Source organism: Lissotriton helveticus, chromosome 6, assembly GCF_964261635.1.
Source record: "Lissotriton helveticus chromosome 6, aLisHel1.1, whole genome shotgun sequence".
Classification (NCBI taxonomy): Eukaryota; Metazoa; Chordata; class Amphibia; order Caudata; family Salamandridae; genus Lissotriton; species Lissotriton helveticus.
Genome location: NC_136067.1, coordinates 1035800946 through 1035822221, shown reverse-complemented (window position 1 = coordinate 1035822221; position 21276 = coordinate 1035800946). Strand labels below are relative to the sequence as shown.

General features: G+C 44.8%; 1 protein-coding gene across 11 annotated transcripts in view; it reads right to left on the bottom strand.

Annotated features, from left to right (window-relative positions):
* Nucleotides 1-21276, bottom strand: part of LOC144763243 (protein phosphatase EYA4) — a 645968-nt gene that overhangs the window by 327797 nt on the left and 296895 nt on the right. The window contains exon 1 of one of the 11 annotated variants that reach the window (XM_078648667.1): nt 2-61. The exons of the other annotated variants lie outside the window; for them this stretch is intronic. The gene's annotated coding sequence lies outside the window, so the exon portion shown is untranslated. Of the gene's footprint in view, nt 1; nt 62-21276 lie in introns of those variants that run through there. 11 annotated transcript variants of the gene reach the window in all.

The window sequence follows — 21276 nt, the reverse complement described above, 5'->3', positions numbered from 1 at the left end:
CCTTGTTTGTTGTTATAAACTGGAGTCCCCAGCGCTGGAGTCTGAGATGAGCAAAGTGGAAGAAAAAAAATAGTAAGGAGTATCCCGCGGCACGAGCCAAATCCCACTGCGTGTTCCGAGGTGTACCAGATTTCAGAGAAGCAGCAGCTCATGCGCGGGGGGTGGGGGGGGTGCACTGCGGCCGCCTCGCCTTGATCGGCGGCGCGCAGTCGCCCGGGCCGAGCGCACTTATTTAAGTAAACTAAAAAAAAAAGAGAGAAGCCCGGGACTTCTGTTTATAGTTCGGTGGCTTGCACTCAGAGGTCACCGCCATCGGCAGCTCGCGTCTTCCAGTGGGGCTCGAGTGCGCGGCGCTTATCCCAGAGCTCTTTTAATGAACCCACCTTCCGAGGTGCCTGCTTGCCTGCTGTCACCGTGACGCATCTGGCGCTCATTGTGCTAAGTTGCTGCGGCCGCTGCGGGTTTCTGCAGGAAGACGAATGACTGACAGGCTGTGTCACATCATAAGTTCGGTGTGTTACAAGGCGGAGAAAATCAGAGCTTTGATACCAGCAATGTCTGGGTGTTACAGTCTCAAACAGGCAGTCTGGGAGCATAGGCACAGACTGTCTCGATGTCTCAGATGTAAAGAAGCCGGGATGTCAACGGAAAAACTCCTGCCAGCAGCGACCGACGTCACACCGGCTCGCTGTATCAAAGCAATAATGCCATCGTAACTGTCTGAAGGTCTCGCTGCAGCCACGAATCTTAAATAATCCGCTTCAATATTAGGGCAGACTCGCAATACATGTAATATAATGTGCAAGCCATCGGAAACCTCTATGCTTTCTTCAAACCCGCCCCCAAGCAAAAAAAAAAAAAATCAACAAAACTTGATGCCACCGGGAGACATCCACATCAGCATACGTGATTTCTGTTTATCAATTAGTCTCATATCCTTTGCTCTTTTGCAAATATCTGAGCAGATGAAGATTTCAAAGGCACTGACCTCGAGAGGGCGCTCACGCCCCACGCAAGCAGCCTGCTCGCCTCCCAGAAATAGTTCCTGAGTGAAAGTTACACCTGCAGCACATTTGCGGCACCGGTTTTTGTCACCACCACAGAGTTTTCAATGACAGATAGCAGCTTGGCTCTGTTAGAGCCAATAAAACTTGATTGATGATCTGGGCACGAAAGCTATGTCAGTTCAGATTAGGAGATTGGTGCCATCTTTTGACAGCTTCGGCGCTTTATTAATAGAAAGGAGTTCCAAGACTGCAGGGGGCATTAATGAATATTTGGATGCAGACATCTTATTGGGCTGCAAATGTTTTAATGAGCTCCGCATACTTTGAGAACAGTTTCCAGATTTAGAATACACACAGCGTAAAAGGCTAGTCAAACAGTCGCCATTCCAAATATTAAGCATATATACACCCAGAGAATATTTTATTATGAAAACTGATAGCAAAAGTTTACAATTAGTGCAAAGTCAGCACACGGTCACCAGACTGTCAGACTTAACCCGACACCAGGGTGTATATAATTTAAATACAAATTGACACTAGGCAGGGACACGGTTTGCAAAAGCACTTAAATGTGCGAATAATTTAATTGGCAATCTAGTTCAATTCAAACAAAGGACCACTATATGTAAAATGCTGAATATTGAATTTGGTGAGGTATAACCTCTCTCCTCAAATACCCGCCGCACACGTAAGGGGTGAGACTAAAACTATCGATTCCTCTGCTTACTGATCATCGTTTTTTTATTCTCTGAATTCTCAATGTTAGCGCCTTCGGAGACCAGCTGTCGGCAGGTTATAAACCCTGCAAATGCATGAACAGCCTTAAACCTTTCTATTTTGCTGATGGGGCAAATGCGTGGTTCTGACGAAGAATCCGCATGGTAAAAACATCGGCAACGGCACAATGGGTGATAGACAAGTACATAACACGCTGAAGGTGGAAGAATAATAATAAGGGCATTTAAAATAAAAAGGAGCTTTCAACAAATCGGTTTTGAATACATTGTAAAAATAAAACTTAAAAAAATGAGTTGGTGATAATTTTAAAGATAGAGGATTATACCGACAAGATCTGCGCAGTTTCGTAGACGGTCCTTAGACATAAACGCAGTAGTGTACTCTAGGCACTACATGAGATTTACCGAGCCACACAGCAAAAATCCGGGGCTCTTCGGCATCTGAGGTGATCGGAATAACCCTCGATGTGGCCCGAGTCCCTGATATTTTTCTCTCAGCAAGTATGACGCAGAGCTTAATTTCAAAGAAAAAGTCACATCTACTGATGATAGAAAGCTGCTTTGTGAATCAGACCACCGCAGTCTGATGCAGGCAGGTAGTGGAGGGAGATAGTGGTTTCAATGGGCGGGTCTGCCTGGCAGTAAGTAGGCCTTGTAAAACATGTGAAGGATATTCTCTTGTTCACACAGCCAGTCATGGCCTTTGCTAGTATGCAGCAATATAGGGTCAAATTATGCGACAGCGTCGTCTAGACTATGCGCAAAGAAACAATAAATTAAGTGGTACACGCACCACGTTCATTTTACAGCATTATATCGCTATTTTGCGTTGCAACACATATTAACAGCACTTAGTAATAAAAAAAGGAATAAAGGGCCACTGACAAAGTTTTGCTGAATTCCGAGAGACTGGAGCTACTGAATTTCGATTTAATACCAACGCCGAGTAGCATCGATTCCATCTCGTGCTGCATTAATCTACCACAAGACACCCCCTGCCCCAGGGCTTTGTGTGGGCCGGGTCCTGCCAAGGCCCAGCACCAGCAGTTCTAAAAAGCAAGTGCTGAAACCGGTCCCCATCGTGCTCTCCATATGCAGTAGACCTTTGTACTCTCTACCATTCCTATGTGACGCTTAGAGTATATCCATTCATATCCCTTCCCTATATATATAGAAATAACTATAATCACCAGTCTCTTCTTTGTGTGACTTTACATCTTGTACATTTGCAATTTGTTTCTGTGTGTATCTTTTATGTAACGCGTGTAATCCTAAGTCCTTATGTTTTGCAACTGGCTCTTATGTAAAGCGCTCTGACACCTTCGGGTAAAGTTCACGCTATATAAAATCGCATTAAATAAAAAATTTTTTTAAAAATGTGCCCTCAGCCTCGTTGAAACAAAAATCATAGCTCTGCAGTATCTGCCTTTGATGTAACTTCAAAGATACTGGTTATAGTTCTTTCACAGTCTCATGATTTTAAAAGGGAAGCATTTTTAATATTATATACCACGAAACCTTAGTTGTTGCTATTGTAATCTCAGGGGACTAACACCCATTGGCAAAGACAATCGTTCTGGCTTGTTTTAGGTGTAATGTTACTTGTTATATATCTGGATGCCATGACAGAAGTAGCAAAATACAGTCGGGCGGCACTCTGCACTAAGCACAGGTTTTTAACTTAAGTGTTTTTAAGTCATGCCCTTAATTACATCAGCCACGCCCCTTTGAGCGACCCCCGGTTTTTTCATCCCACTTAAAGCCCTGGCCTGCCCCTTTATCTCACTCTTGCAGGTTCTTTTTCATCCCCGCTCTCACTTTTTTTCTGACATTCCTCTTCCTCATGCTTTCCCGGTTTTCTTCTAGGTCAAAGTCTGATGAGGAAAAATAAGTGGTGGTACTCAGAAATGAGTGCTGGTGGGCCCCACCTGCAACCATGGGCTCATATACCTGCCAATTCACACAAGGCCACCCCATGTGACACACAATATGGCCTCCCATCACACGGTCTCCATGTGAGGGGCCAATATCACACAGCACAGCAGAAGGGAAAACGAGCTGAAAACCAATGTAAACAGTGGTTTTCCAGCTCGTTTTACAAGGCTTTGAACTGCTGATGTCTATTAAGGGGTGTGAAAGCACCCCAGGGCATCGGCACCAGCCTCAGCAAGGTTTTTTTTTTTTTTAAGGCAGAGGGTGGCTTGGGGGTAAGAATGGGTTAAAAAAAAAAAAGACTTGTAGATACTTCTCCACACGAAGCCACACCCTATTCAAGGTCCCGCCCCTTCCTCACACTGTGAGATTGTTCTTCAAGTTGGCAGATATGGACTCAATCAAGCCCGCCTATTATTACTGCCTAGTCAAAAATGTCACCTCATTAGTAATTGTTTCACAACCATACAACAATCAGAAGCTCAAAGGTGACCAAGTAACCTTTCCAAACGGTCTGCCTCTGTATGTTTGAAACAGGTGTCCCCCTTTTTATTTTAGTAACTTGATTTTTTTCAGCTAGTTTTGTTTTGCTATTGAAATCTGCAAACAATGCTTCTGATGGTGGAATATGTGGCAAGCGCAAAAATCCACAATCATGCAGAACATGCTGCAATTGCTGAATAACACAACTCTACCAAAACCTGTTCATGGTAAACCAATGTGGGTTAGATGTAATTTTGGGGAATCATGGCTAAAAGTGTCATTCTGCACTGTGCAGGAGAAGTATCGTTTTGACACCCTGGAGGTGCCCTAACGACTGCTGCGGCAGCCTAGAGTAAATACCAATGCAACAGACTATCCAAGAAAGGCCTTAAGCCGTGGCAGTATACACTTGATGGGACAAAGAAAGGTGTGGAAGAATGCGTTGCATCAGATTCCATTGGTAAATACAGCTGGTTGCGACAGCTCTGATCTCACATTAAGTCTAACACTGGAATCCATCAGGATGTTGTGGTTCTTGTTCACAGTCACCAATCTGTCTTGGGGCAGCCCCAAAGGCCGCAGTGTTATCCAAGTACCCCAAAGAGAAAGGATCTTACAAATTGTAGACATGCTGAGCATATGAGACTATATAAGGGGTACCTACTCTGTAGTTAATAATCAACACTAAAGGAGAGACTTATTAAAGAACAAATGCATCAAACAAGAATAGAAATTCACCAAAAAACACTGCTCCGATAATTAGCATTTTGTGAGCCCCTCGCACTCATGGACCCCAATGCAACTGTATCCAGGCGCGGTGCGTCCATAGGGGCGTGGGGGCGTAGCCCTCCCCGCCCGCAGCCGCCCGCAGGAGAAACCGAGGGAGAACTGACAATGCATGCCAGTCAGCATGACGTCGGGAGGCGTCATCTTGATTGACATGATTGTCACCAGGCAGGCAGCAACACGAGTGCGCATGCGTGGGGACGGAGGGTGAATTTTTTACCCGTGCCCACACATGCGCACTTGTTTTCGTGCTTTTTTGCGCATGCCCATTAGGAGCCCTTCGGCCTCCTAATGGGCGTGCTGTGGGCGTAGAGTAACCTGTGCCCCTGCAGCGCCAGGATTGGCTGCAAGGGGCTGCCAGTGCCATTCGACGACGTGAAGGTGCCAAGGGGTTGAGGAGAAGAGGAGGTGCGGACCCGGACTTGTTGTCATCATTCTGTGTTACACTGGTACTAATAATGTTGAAACCTACGCCCGACTGTGTTAACAAGTGTTAAAATGACAACATAATACATTAATACTTTCACAAAATGACATCCATTATTGCACATATTTTGCCATTTCTTGCTACATAATTTAGTCCTCCCTTGCCGCGTATTTAACGTCACCCTGGCAATAGTTGTTCCTGTACATAGTCACAAATTTAAAAGTATCTAGAACAATACACAAATGACTGTGACACTCTAGAATATAAGGTCTGAGCTGTACTAATGTGTATTCGGGATTGGAGGACTCAGGTTTGAATTCCAGCTAGATAGATCAGGGAGTAATGTACCTACAGCAGTGATCTTTCTGTAACCTGCAGGTTACATAACTGATGAATGAATGATGTATGGATGCAGGATGGATGGGTGGGTGGATGGATGGGTGGATGCATGAATGATGGATGGATGGATGCATGGATGCATGCATGATGGGTGGATGCACGATGGATGGATGGGTGGATGCATGAATGAATGATGTATGGATGCAGGATGGGTGGGTGGGTGGATGGATGGATGGGTGGATGCATGAATGATGTATGGATGGATGCAAGGTGGTTCGGGCTCGCTCGCTGCGGTGCAATATGCAAATTAGTTTACGCCCACCACTTTCAAATGTCACCAGCCGCCCCTGACTGTATCTGCTGCACTAACGACCGCTGCAATCCTGAATAGCAGACTGTCTCCTCTGCCTCTTTCATCCATTCGCCAACATCCATGTTCATCACTTCAATCTGAAAACAGACCCTGCTCCATTGGCTCCAAAATGTTATCCTAGTCTTTACCGCAAGAATGCTCTCAGACTTAGGACTTTAAGAAAAATGACCCCTATGCCCCTTTTGTAAATTAAGACTGTAATTACTGTGATGCAGTAGCACGTCACACTTTTGGGCTCCAGTGGCACTGCACCTCCTTCTTTAATCACAGTAACTGCCTTGAAAAAGCTCTATCTCCTTCCCCCTTTGTTAAAGACATGGGCCCCCATTTTGCCTCATCCCTCTCTCCACCATCTTTCTGAGGCCCAAGCTAAGGTGTTTCTCCAGCTTCAATTTTCCCTTCCCTTTAGCCACTGCTCCAAAACCTATATTAACTCAGGGACAACAAGGGTGTACTGGCCGCTCATGCAAGGTAGGGAGGATGGTGAGATAGCCATAATTGGCGTTCATTTGGCTACTCACACCTCTCGTCCACTGCACACGCAGCACCAATGACGCATACTGCATTGCATTTAAGATTACATCAGTGATGTCACTAGCCATGACATGAGTGATGCAATATGTGAGGTCATAAGCAGTGCATTGCGGGGGCGCGAGTTATACTTAGGTCAGCTAACTATAACTGCTGAATTTCACTAGTTTTGTATGAGTGAAATATCAGCCCAACTATAACATGCCTGTAACCTTTGTTTTTTTTCACTGAATATATATATATAATACTTTTTCAGTATTAGGGATGAAACGCGTCGGCTGTATGGTGCTTCGTCTTTTGAAATAAAGAAATTAAACCGAAGAACTCCACTCTCCGTGATTCATTGAAATTGTAAACCAAATGTCAAATGTTGTGGTGCACCTGTGCTGTTGTGTTTAATAATACTTGTTCAGCTTTCAATTTGCTCTGGTTAAAAAATTATGTAATTCCCTGCTCGAGTACTGAAAAGAGTAGCAATTGATTGCATTTTTGTACTCCAACATATGACAAAATTCGCAATAACAGGTGTTGGTATGCTTAACTGCAATATACAATTATAATATGTTCCTACACCATTAATAAAATCTTGAGAGGATCCAGATTCATACTTAAATAAATTGCCACTGTTTATGCAACTGATTTGATGAAGTTTTTATTCAAGAAAATACACATCTCAAAAAACTAACGTTAAAATCAGTCATACCTGTGACTAGGCCACCCTAAGACTGCACTGTGTTTTGTCCGACATACAAACAAGTTGTTTGCAGTTTCTACACATCCAACGAGAAATCAGGGCCTGGAAAGGTAGGTGTGTTACAAATAAACTGGAATGCCAATAGCCATCGATGCAGTCTTATTTTTTATATATAATACTACATAAGGGCAAACATGAGCTATGCCTGCCATAGATGTACTTTATCCAATACAATGCACACGTGTGGCTTCAACAACACTTCTAAACATGCTTGTGGGGGGGGTTAATGTATGTGTTTTATTTTTTTTGTTTAAAAAAAATGTACTGAGCAGAAACATGACCTGGCGCCAAAAGATAGATAAAAAACACCAGCCTTCTTGGCAATAATACTGAGAGAAGTCACAAAGCTGTTTAGTCATTTGCAGTGTACATAACCAGGTCTTTAAAGCCTTTCTGAAAGAGGAGCTTTTCCATAGCATAAGAGGCACAGCATTCCATACCTTCACTACCACCACTGAGAAAGTTCTGCCACAGAACCGTGCCCGATTAAATCTAGGAACAGAGAGGAGGGCGCAGTGAGTACTCTTGAGTCAAACATGCTGAATTTATTCCTCAAAGAATAACTGTAATAACGAACAGCCGTAAACACTATGATAAGGGAATTAAAAAGGGGCTTTTACCTAATATTTTTTGATGCTGGTGTTAAAAAAATCCAAACAAGACTACTGTTAGCGTCTGTTAATTTTTCTAGTATTTTGTTTTTTGATTTATCAGTTTCAAGTGTATTTAGAGCCCATGTGTGGTCAGTTATACTTGCCTCCACCTACCACTGACCAGAGAAAAATAATTCATCTTACCATGAGATTTCTCTTTCATTAAACTTTTTCTTAGTAAATCATTAAAGTGGTGTCAAGTCTCACCTTATAAATAAATATAATAAATAAAAAGTCTCACAACTGAACCTCTAGAGATTATCTCATTTTATAATACCTTTGAAATCGAGGTGACTCGATGGTTACTGCGAGCCAGCAACAGATGTGCCCAAAAACACAATCAATCTAGTCACTGACCTGGATACAGGACTATGATGTTCAGAGACGAGAAACACTTCAATCCAACTTTCTTTCTTCAAGGGTGGATGAAATGATTAATATTGGGATCAATAATAATGCCACCACCTCACATCACATCAGATTATTCTACAGTAAAACAATTGAAACATATTTATTGCGATGGGACTTTAATAACACTACATTTTCAAAGTTTCATAGCTCCACTATGGAAAACATTGCTAAGCACAGATATAGTTTGGTAATAACGATCACACAACTTCAACCTGCAGTAATGAGGACTTTAGCAATGCTTTGATTTTATTTTACTTTTGCAAATGTGCATCCTTTCTCCAGAAAGGGATGTCCTGGTGATAATCTGAAAGATGAAATAGAGGGCTTTGTGATAGAAACAGCCTTAAAAAGACTGCACTTCTTTATATATAACCAATGAAAATTAACCAAGTGAGCAACTATTTAAGCCTAGAACGAGGTGAACAGTTGCATTCTGATGCAGGAGAAGTCTGTTGGTCAAGTAGTCAGGACGGCTTAAAAACAGAGAATTAGTCTCCACGGGTCTGCTAGTCTGAGTCTTGCGCAGAGGTCTTGTAGTGGGTTGCCTCTCTGTGTATTCAGGCTCTGTCTTTGTGGGTGTCTGTCTATGGCAGGATCCAGTACTTGGTTCATGTCGCCCGCTACTATTAGCAGTTCTCCCAAAGGTAGCGTTTCTAGTTCCTTGCCTGTCTGTTCCCAGAATGCCTTATCCTCTGTATTGGGTCCGTATATGTTTACCACATGTATACGCTCCTCACACCTGAGCACGCTAGTGATTAATAATCTCCCCTCCTTGTCTCTCTTAGTTTTGACCGGTGATAGTTTTGACTTTTTGCTTAGTATAGTGATGACTCCGTTTTTTTTTGTTCTTTGCAGGTGTCCCTATTACGTGACCTATCCATCCTGCTTTTAGGCGGTCTATGTCTTCTTCGGCTAGCCTGGTCTCCTGCAGCACATAGATGTCACTTTTTAGTTTGAATAGGTGATCTAGGACTTTCCTTCTCTTAACAGGGTGGTTGAGGCCCTTCACATTCATTGATACTACTCTTATGTCCGCTTTGAGATTATGGTTCATGTTGTGTGTCATTTTCGCTCCTGCCTGGCTGGCTTCCCTGCTGGCTTCCTACTTGTCCTAGTTCTGTGTTTGGTTCTCCTGCCTACTCTCTCTTGAAGAATGAAAAGGGTGTAGAAAGATAGGGAAAGATAAGAAAGTATTGTCAGCCCATGTGTGTGTACCCCGCACCCCCCTCCCCCCTCTGCCCCCCTCCCCTCCCTCCCCCCTCCCCCCCTTACTTGCATATTGGGTGTGCGACAACAAAGTTCCTTGTCCGCAACTCCCTGAGGTAGATTGGTCGTCGCTCTGCAAATGTTCATCGTCTTGTTATAAGTTCTGCTGTTTCTCTCTATGAAGTCTTCTTCGCTGTTCTGGGTAGTGTCTTATTAAAGTCTCTCCATTCAAGCTATGAGGTAGCTCTGAGGTGGCCGTGAGGTAGATGTCTGTGCAATGTTCGTTGGCTTGGTCCTTTGGTGTTGAGGTATTTTCCTTGTGTTTCCCTTGTGCTTCTTTCTTTCCTGGGGCCGACTCAATCAGCTTTCCCATCTTCGGTCGGTGATGCGCTTCTTTTTGGAGCGCTTTGGCTGTGCCCGCTTGCTTCCATCTCCTCGGTTGGTGGACCTGCAAGGTATCGTTTTAGTTCTCCTGGATCCTCGAACGCGATGGATCGCCAGTTGTCTGTGACCTTGAATCGGGCTGGTCCCGTGAACGAGTATGTGAGGTTCCTTTTCCGCAGCTCTTCTCTCATGGCTAAAAAGCCTTTCCTGGCTTCTACTGTGGCCTTCGAGTAGTCCTGCGTGAGCACGATCTTGTTGCTCGCCCAGGTGAGGTTTTGGTTTCTCCTTGCAAAGGCGAAGATCGCGTCTGTATGTTCTGCTCTAAGTGGGGAGCAGATTATTGCTCTTGGGGGCTTGCCCAAAGCTGGTTTCCCTGCTGGTACTCTATATGCTTTGTTGACTTCAAACTGTCTCTCAAAAGTAAGGCCGGTGAGCTTAGGGAGCATGTCCTCGAGCATTGCAGCGCAAGATTTCTCCTTATCCTCTAGGCCTTCTGCAACGCCTAGGATTCTGATGTTCCCCTTTCTTGCTCTATCGTCTTGTTCTGCCAGCTGCTTCTGTATCGCTTTGGCCATCTTTGCGTGTTCTTCCGTGGCCTTGATGTTCTTATTAGTTGCGTCTTCCACCTCGCTTATCTTGTTCTCTGCTTTCTCCAGTCTGGTGTTTGTGTTATGCTGGTCAGCTCGAATCGCCGCTAGCTCTAGTTGCATGTTATCTATCGATTTTTTGGTTTCTCTCGCCACAACCTTGACTTCGTTAATACTTTTCAACACTATTTCTAGTGTTGCATTCTCTGTTCTGTGCTTTCCGGGTGATTCCAGTATCTCTTTCCTTGGTTTCTTCAGGTCATTAGTGTCTTTCAACTCGGCCATCTTCCTTAAGTGTGATCTGCTCCCGCTGCTTAGAGTGCCTGTTGTCCTCTCCTCGGCTTGCTGTTTGTCCTGCGTGGGTACTAATGCTTTTATTGTGGCGTTATAGCGGAACCGGCTTGGAACCTTGATCTGCCTGGTCTTTGTTTTTATTCTTGCCCCCTCCAGCGTTTGTTTTGTCTCGTACGACCCTGTGTGGGTCTTGTTGTACTCTCTTATGGCTTTGTCGCTGCGTTGGCCCTGTGGTTCCACCTCTCTCCCTTGATTATGGCGCTGAGTACTGAAGGAGATAGCACCACCGTGTTCTCAGTCTCCTTTTCCTCTGATGTGCCCTTTCCCCGGCCCCTCCTTGGCTGAGCCTGTTACTAGCCGTGGGCGCGGTGTGTTAAGGGTGTTTTGCTGCCCAGCACTGCTGTTGCGTGGTGCTGTTTCCCCCTGCAGGTGTCGCAGTAGCTGTACTCCCCCCGCGCTCGCTTTGCTCGCTTTGCTGCTTTTCAGCTGCCTTTAGACACTGCCCCCTTATCCTGCCTTGCTGTTCAGGTGGGTATTTCCCAGCTCGGCTTTCCCCTGGAGCGCCGTGTGTCTTTTGTTCGCTTCCTTACCTCGCTTTTTTCTCCCGATCGAGGAGGGAGAGGGCGGGGCTCACTCGTTCGTTTCCTTTCTAGCGCGGTCTAGGCTGCTGAGCGGGTTGCTCTTTTCGTGTGTCCAGGCCGGGGGGAGGTCGACGAAAACCCAGACGAGAGGGAATACACCTTCTACTCTAATCCACACAACTCATACAGTAGGATCGACTATATACTGATATCAGACACTCACACACACCTGATAGAACACACAGAGATAGGCCCAAGAGCGATCTCAGACCACTCTCACATCTGCCTAACTCTAACGGGCAGACACAACGAGCACCCCACACGAAGATGGAGGTTTGACGATGATCTCCTCAAAAACAACAGCAACAGTACTGAAATAGAAGTTGCACTCAAGGAATACCTAGCTAACAATGACACAGCAGACATAGGAAGAGAGACACTATGGGACGCAATGAAAGCTACTGTGAGAGGGACAATAATGAACATCAAAGGAAGACAGAACAGAGAAAGAAACAAAAAGATAACCGACTTAGAAAGCGAAATAAAAAGATTAGAGGCAGGTCACATAATCAATCTAGAAGACAGGAACACCCTCACAACGCTAACAAAGAAAAAGTACGAATTAAACAGGATCCTTAGTGAGAGGGCAGGCACCTGGATTAACAAGTATAGAGCAATAAATCTATGCTCAGCCAACAGGGCAGGGAGAGCACTTGCGGCATACCTCAAGGGCAAGCAGAGACAGCACACAATAGCAGCAGTCAGAGACGGCACGAACAAATCACACACATCGAACAAAGGAATACTGGACACTTTCAGAGACTTCTATGCACAGCTATACAAAAAAGACGAAACGCTAAGGGCAGATGGAGGAAAGGAACTACTAGGGAGCGTCACAACTCCAACCCTGACGGAAACACAGAAGGACAGACTAGACTCAGAAATAACTGGAGATGAGATAGAGAGAGCAGTCAATAGCCTGAAAGATAAAAAAGCCCCGGGGCCGGACGGTTTCACAGCCAAGTTCTACAAACACTACATCAAAGCACTAAGGCCAGCAATGACATCAGTCTTTGCGAACTGCATACACAAAGGCCGCATGACGCCGTCAATGGCGGAAGCAAACATTATAGTGATCCCCAAAGAAGGCAAAGACGCACAAAACCCGGGGAACTACAGACCAATATCACTTATCAATGTTGACTGCAAAATATATGCCAAGATCCTAGCCACCAGGCTCAACACTTACCTTCCATCCCTCATACACTGCGCACAAGTGGGATACCTGAAGAATAGGATGTCCCAAGATAATACAAGACTGCTGTGCCACGTAATCAACCACGCGGCCAAAAGCAACAACGCGGCGGTCATGATCGCCCTCGATGCGGAAAAAGCTTTCGACAGAGAGTCATGGCCCTACTTAGAGCTACGTATGCAAAAATTCGGACTGGGCCAACAGTATAGGAAGATGGTAATGGCACTGTACAATGAACCCAAAGCCCGTGTGGTTGTGAATGGAGGCACATCGGAGCTACTAGATCTCAAACGAGGGACGAGGCAGGGATGCCCTTTATCCCCAGGCCTCTTCCTACTAGCGATTGAACCCCTACTGTGCATGATCCGCTCAACCCTGACATTAGAGGCATACCTATAGAGGGTGAATCCTTCAAATTGGCAGCATATGCGGACGATGTCCTCATAGTAACAGAGGACCCTGAAAGCTCCATTAAAGCACTAATGAAAACCATAGATCAGTTTGCGCAAGTGTCAGGATACAAACTCAACAGAGAGAAATCTGAATGCAAACCACTGAATGTACATACCAACAAGACGGTACTGGGGACCTCGGGTCTAGCATGGCAGAAGAAAGCCATCAAGTACCTGGGCCTCCTGTTCGAGAGAGACTTGCGGACCACAGTAGACCAGAACGAACAAGCAATCTTACACAAAATAAGAAAGAAGCTAGAGGGATGGTCACCAAGATTTACCACATGGTGGGGAAGGGTGGAGACCATCAAAATGATGGTCACCCCTATGATCAACTACATGCTCAACATGCTACCACTAACTAGCACACCTGACTTCCACAAGAAACTGGACAAACTACTAAACACATTTCTATGGAGAGGGAAGAAGCCTAGAATCAGCCTTCAGAAACTCAGACTTCCCAAGGTTCTAGGAGGTCTGAACATAACGAACTTCAGAACCTTCCAAACAGCCTGCTTGGCAGCACAGGGCCTACACTGGATATCACCAAAGAAAGATTACACCCCGGCCTGGCTCTCCCTAGAGCGGAGACTTCTAGGAGGAATGGAACCCGTGGCACTACTCACAGCGACAAAACACCCCGCGATTAAACAGAACGCAATCCTCAGGAACACACGACTGGCCCTACTAAAATTAGACAAACTGCTAGACATCAGCGTCAGACAAACTCAGCTAGAGTCGCTATGGCACAACCCCAGAATTAAGTACAGGAATAAAATACTGGATATGCACACCTGGTACAGGCAGGGCATAACAACGGTGAGCCAGCTAAAGGAGACAGGGAATCAGACATCATTTGACGAACTCAGACAACAATACAACTTCGACAACATAGAGCTCTATAACTTCCTTAAAATAAGAGTAGCAATAGCCAAAGCCAACATAAACACGCTCGCCCCATCAATAACACAATACGCCAACAGCCTGAACATCACGGGACACCAGGTAGCACACATATACAGAGCCATGACCCCCAAAACGTCCAAATTGAACAACAGAACTGTAAGCCAATGGGAAGAAGCAGCAGGGAGAGAGCTAAGCGAGAAGGAAAGGGCAGATTTATGGTCCTCCACATCAAGGAGGAAAGTGACAACGACCCTGGATCAGACAAAATTCTGGCTAGTACACAGGGCCTACTGGACCCCAGCTCGTCTTGCCAACATAGGCATCAGAGAGACTGACTCCTGCTGGAACTGCAACAGGCAGAAGGGAGACCTAGCACACCTCCTATTCCACTGCGCCAAAACAAAGAAGTTCTGGCACTCCATAATCGCTCTAATCAATGACATGACAGGAGCCACACTATCAATGGACTTGCACCACCTAATACTGGGGTACACTGACCCTTCCATAACATCCGAAAATGACAGAGACCTGATTGATCTCCTGCTTACAGCAGCGGTCAAGACGGTGTTGAATAACTGGAAGGACACAGCAAAGGCCACCTTTAAAGCCTGGTTCAACTGGGTCATTTTCCTAAGGGGAGCCGACACCATAACGTCCAACAGCCAAAGGGACTCAGGGAAAAAGAGCGAGTTATGGCTGTCACTAGACAACTACTTGTCCTCTCACAAGCCACCCTAAACACTCAGACCAGACAATACTACCGAACGCACACATGCACCCTACTCAACAACATAATATGCCTACGTCTCTCTTTTTCTTTTGATCTTCTATCTCCTCACATCACCAGGGGGGCGGAAAGATAACCATACCGGTGGCAAAGGGACACGGGGGAAACTGGAACGTGCAAGAACGGAGAGAAGAGGATGTAACAAATTGCAGAATGGACTGTCAAGAGCCAAACTAATTAAAGCCAATGTATACAATGCTTGACAACCCCCGCCGGCGCTTTTTCTTCTTTCTCTTTCCCCATGTGTTCTTCACCCAGTACCATGTAAATATGCTCTTTATTTTCAATAAAAAATTACGGAAGTAAAAAAAGAAAGAGGCCTTAAAAGTACAGTCACTTCTAATTTAAATTTGCAGTGAGACGTATCACGCTTTTTTTAGAGCAATTGCGGTCGCAAACACTTGATTAGTTGCCAACTACTCAGAAGAGGAGGTATCCCATTTGTAAAGGGGAAGCAGTCCCCGTTGCACAGCTTTCCCTTTGAGAGCTGTGTAGCTTCGGATGAAAAGGCAGTGGTGCAAATTCTCCAGTTGCAGGGGATTGATGCCTTCCTGCGACTGGCAGGTCTTTCTGCAAATCCCTGCTACTGAAGATTTTGAAACATGAACTCTAAATACATCGTTCACATTGCAAAAATAGATAGTGGTCGCAAAAAGTCAGTGTGTGGTTTGTGACCACTTTTCAGAGCAGTCTGTCAAGGCATCGGGCCTTTACTTTATAGTGCATCCGTTTCTCTCCAGTCTTGCAATTTCAATAGGGTAAAAACTGCCCATAAACCTCAATTGTCCAGTTGTCAAGGGGCATGCAATTAAAATTTCAACCCAGCCCCGTGTACCCTTTTCAAGTAACTACAACTATGGATGTTCCCCAAACACTTATCTGGAGCAACCAGCGTAGACCACAGAAGATACTGATTCACTGTCCTAGTTTGGGGGGAGGAGAGATTGGGAAATGTTGTAATGCTGTGTCTGAGTTAGTATCTATTGGTAGATAACACTGTGATTCACAATATGTGATTTATTTCACAACAAGAAAATAATACAATCTGCTATTGTTAAACAAATGTGCAGATAGGTTTGACAGAAAACACAATAAAATAAGTTCAAAGTATAAAAAAAAAAAAAAAAACAGAATTACAATAACGAGGCGGAAAGTTATCAATACATACACCAATGTTTTCATCAAAGCTTTGGACAAAAATGGCAGAATCCTCCTGATGAGGTGGAGACACGTTTATTATTTTGAGCCTCAGAGGACAACATATTGTTAAAGATAATGCCCAAGTTTTGAACCACCTAAAAGGGGGGTTGGAAGAAAACCAAATGCATCCGGCCGCCACCCTAAGGCACATTCAGAAATGCAAAAAAGATCAGAACTTCAGTCTTATCCACATTCAAGATTTATGAAGTTGATCTTGTTAAATTGGGGCGAGAGCTAATGCAAGTCTTAAATTACTTCTGTAGGCACTGCCGACCATCCTCCAATCTAAGAATAATTGCATATGCTAAAAACAGGAGCTCAGAGGAGTCATTTAGTTAAATCAGTGGAGCAGCATAAAGATTAAAAAGAGTAAGGACCCGATTTAGAACTCAGAGGATGGGTTACTGCGTCACAACATTGACGGATTTCCCGTCCGTCGAAATATAAATCCCAAAGGATCTAATGGTATTTTTATTTCAGCGGACTGGCTATCCATCCCCGCGGTGGCAGAGTAACCCGCTCGCCAAGTTCTAAATCAGGCCCTAAGACTAACGGCAGACTCCAGGGAACCCCAGACTTGATGGATTTGAAAAAGGAACGTAAATACATCTAAGTTACATTTTGTCTCACAGATTAACATGCAGTTGCCACACCTCGTGCGCATAGTGGAAGAATGTGCTATTGGATGCCCCAATAGTTAGTTATGTCTCAATTTTTTCTGTTGTATGATAGGGTGCGGTGTGTTGTGGTGAACAGTGTTGTGAGCACAGTGAAATTCAATATTGTTGTACCCTGTGCTGTGTTGGTTGAGTGTGAAGTTCCGTCTAATATGTATTGAAACATGCGTAAGTGATTCCGCTCCCTCATGTGCAGCACCACAAAGGCAAGGATTATCGGCCATGCTACAGCTTGTTTTTTTTCTAAAAGTTCCTTTCTCCTTTCAGCAAGTTTGAGAGCAAAGCTGAAAGGCAGGCAGAGATTTATGGAATACACCAAGTATACAGGACTCAATGCGTTTTTTGTAGTTTCGATAATTGAGCAAACACAAAAGGAGGTGTTCAGAATTTGGGTATTTTCCATCCTGGAAGCTAAACCTGTAATTTATTGTACATGCAAGAAAACAATTCAGTGTTGACAAATGTCCTTTTCTTATTAAGACAACCACAACCAAGAGGTGAAAGAAACCATTGCTGAAACTCGAAAAGAAAATACAAGCAGTTGAATACCGAGAAAATATGGCCCTGTTCTGGGGGTCATGCTTCAAAGAACAATAACTGGCAGATGGCATTTACATCACAATAACCTAACCTTCATGTGAATTGAAAATGCAAGGCTTAGAATGAGAACAACAATTCTAGTAACATTTATTCCACTTTTTCCCTTACAACCTCTGTAACAACTCACAGTGCAACTTAACCTAGCCCTAAAATGATATAACATCAGCACATAATATACATACACCATACATATACATATATTACCTACTGGTGGGTCGCCAGTAGGTTGTTATAGTTAGGACATAGTTTCCATTTTGACTTGCCTATATCTTTAGTGCTGGTTGATGAATCTTCACAAACATTTTCAAAATTGTGCATGGAAAGTTTTACGGTGATCTGTCAAGTGGGGGCTAAGAAAAAGGGGGTGGTGTAAAAAACCATAAAAACAAGCATTTGCAATGTGAATTCCCATTGGGATCTTGAACACTACTACAGCCTAAACTGCTGGAAGGAATTACACCAAAGCTGGCAGAAAGCTAGTTCCTGGTCCAAAAAGAGTGCTTTTTGGTATTTGGTGTAAATACATTCAGTAGTTTTAGAGTTATTAAAAGAAAACAAATTTGTATATCTATGGGCGCGACCCCTCAACAAATCCTCCCGATTTCATGCAGAGACCTGATTGGCAGCCAACACTTCAAGCAGGAAGTGTTGGCAACCATCTTCGGCCTCAGCCGAGACCCCACCCCCCCATAAAAAGTAAAAATAAAGAAAAGGGGACAGGGCAGGAATAGCCTGACCTCCCTAGCCCAACGTCAGATCCCTCTGCAAACATGCTACAATATGGGACACAATAACAACCCTTGAGGTGATGTTCATCACCGAAATCTGGCTCACCCCAGCATCCGCACCTGATATAGCCACCGCCACACCCCAAGATACAAGATGGAGGAAACACCATCAGCCACAAGGACTCCCTACACTGCAACACCCTGGACGACAACACTACACTGGTCATGAAGCACCTCAACTTCCAGATCAAACCGAAAGCCAAAACAACCATCAGAGGCACCTTCGCCTACAGACCGCCAGGCCCCAGCTCCAGCTTCTGCAGCTCCATACCAGACTTCATAGCCCTCCCTGGCTACATCCTGGCCACTACATCCTTCCCGGGAGGCCTGAACTTCCACCTTGAGGACCCCAACAACACCAACTCCACCATGCTTATCGAAAACATGGGCATCATCGGCCTCTCTCAACTGGTCACCACCCCCACGCACGGCAAAGGACACACCTTGGACCCCATATTCTCCACCAGCGACCATGCCAACTTCTGCCACACCACTAGACTGACCTGGACAGACCACAGCATCGTTCACTTCTCCTTCGATGGCCCACTGGAGCCCCAGACAAGACACGCCTCCCTCCCTCAAACCAACTAGAGCAAAGTCACTGGACCCCTCTGGAACACCTCCCTCAAGGAAGTGAGACCAGCCCCTGCAGAGTCCCTTGAACTCAAGGAACAAAACTTCTCCAACTGGATCTCCTCAGCCGCCAACACCAACACCCCTGGAAAACCACCATCAGCAGATGACCCATCAATCAAGCAAGCTTGTACACCCCAGAACGTCTGACACTCAAACGCCAATGTAAGACATTGGAGACACTGGCTCTTCAATAAGACCCTCGACTCCTTCAGATCCTCCGTCAACAGCTACCCCCACCGGCTCAGAGATAAAAGCCATGAACACCCCCATTGGAGCAAGCGCCAACCACACCAAGGAACTTTTCAGTATCGCCCGGGAACTCTCCTGCTCCTCCGCCACGGAGAACATGATCTGCCCTTAACAAGCCCTCTTCAACACTCTCCAAAAACAACAGTTGATGGACAGAATGCAGAACAATGTCATACATTCACCCCAGTACAGAGATCTGAGCCTAGATCCATCGATTTTTTGCTCACCATGCCGTTCCAGTTTCAACCCAGCCATATGCAAATCAGCCTTGACCCTGTGCCCCATGGGAACAGTCCAGCCCGAACTGCCAAGCCAGGTCCTCCCTGGACTGGAAACAAGCATCCTGGGACCGGTTTCGGGCTTTCAGCCCTCATAAGCCTGGATAGCTTGATTCCAGTGGCATGGAGAGCCCAGGACCCACGTCTGGGCATACTAGGCGCACTGAGGGCGAGAAAGCAAAAGACACAGTGGGCCGGACAATAGTACGTCCTGAGCCCGTCCCAATAGCACAAAGCCGCTCCAACCCCACTGCGCGTATCAGCGCTGGCAATAAAATCCTGTGTCTTTGACAAACACTTTTATATACGAGATCCCATTTCTTCAAGCAAGACATTTCTCTAGCGAGACGCACTGCCAGGATTTGAGCTCTACGATATTGACCCCTTTGATTACCTTTGAAAACGTTACTCCTCCATTATACTGTTCTTACACCCTGTTTGTCTTCGCAATGCCTTTGTATGACATGTTCACATCCATTTACCGCTGCTGACTATTTTGCATGGAATTACAGTGCTCCCCAAGCATCTGACTTCTGGAGTGTGTTTTTGGGTTGTACTTGTGACTTTTGATGTCCTTGGTTTTACTGGCCAACATAAGATGTACAGCACATTGTTTTACTTTGGGAAAGTATATTTCCAGTCCACTTTTCTTTATCAAGAGGATTGTCTTTTCGCCAAATCATTTCCCATTACAAATTTGGACCGTTTCTAGCCTTGAACAAGTCTTAGTACCTACATGTACAGACGAAACACGTGTTGGCTGGGAATCAATTTTGAAAAGTGAATTAATAAAGGATACGCTTTCTACGATAAGAATCGTGTGGAATGCTTTTTGTGTCCTGTATATACCGGTTATGAAAAATTGCAGAACTGTATGGACTGATTAACTTGTAACAAACATCTACTCATATGATCTATTTGAACACACGTATTGGTGTGCCGTATTGGCTTTCTTGTTTTACTGTGGAAATATATTAAAGTAGGTACGTGCAAAGCACGAGGTTCTATAAAAGACCAATGCGCCTAAATCCCACTTCAGAGTCTACATCCTAATTGAATGAAGAATATTTCCCCATAAATCACCCTTAAAAATGTGTGAAATTCTTGAGTATAGTGGACTTTCACAATTCATAAATAAGCAAATAGAGCTTTGTGTTTCAAGGGGCAGGGGCCAGCAAAATGCAGCGAATACCCCTAAGCAAATAGATTCCCACCCAGGGAATGCACAAAAAGCTACTTCAGGGAGAGGCAGGAGTGAATGCTTTTTTGGGGGCAGGAAAGTGAAAGGACACCGTCATTTGGACATAAAAGACAACTTCAACAGTACAAGGGACTAAACTACCTTCTGCGTGAACACCATGCTGATTCGGCCACACAGGGGGTACCAATACCGCCATAGCCAATACGAAGAAAGAGATAAGTAGGACAAGACAGCTTTTATATTCCCTTGACCACAGTGCAACCAACAACACCGGTGATCATAAAATTCTGCTGGTGTCACGTGGCCTGACTAGACACAACAAATTCTTTATGCTCACATTTCTTAAGTTAACATCTTTTGCAACACAGTGACTTTTGACATACATTTGTGTACATGTCAGTGCCGGATAGGATTCTTCAAAACTGCATATGCTTACATTTCAACTTCGTAGGCACACTATCATGAAACCTTGAACATTCAGTATGGTATGTAGAGTTCACTGCACAGATGTCAGAGCTTATTTTTGCCCAGTAGGCAATGACGCTATCAAGCTAACATAAACAATTACAGCCTGACAAAGACCTGCACATGCCAAAATGGACACTGCTTATTATACATACAAATTCACTTCCTAGATTAAATCAGAGGAGCACTCTGCTGACACTTCGAGGTTGCGGTATGTCGGAATTCCAACTCAGCTGATTTCTGTCATCTCCACAAGGATTGTCCTACTCTACACCAAGGCGGACAGCCTGATGACAC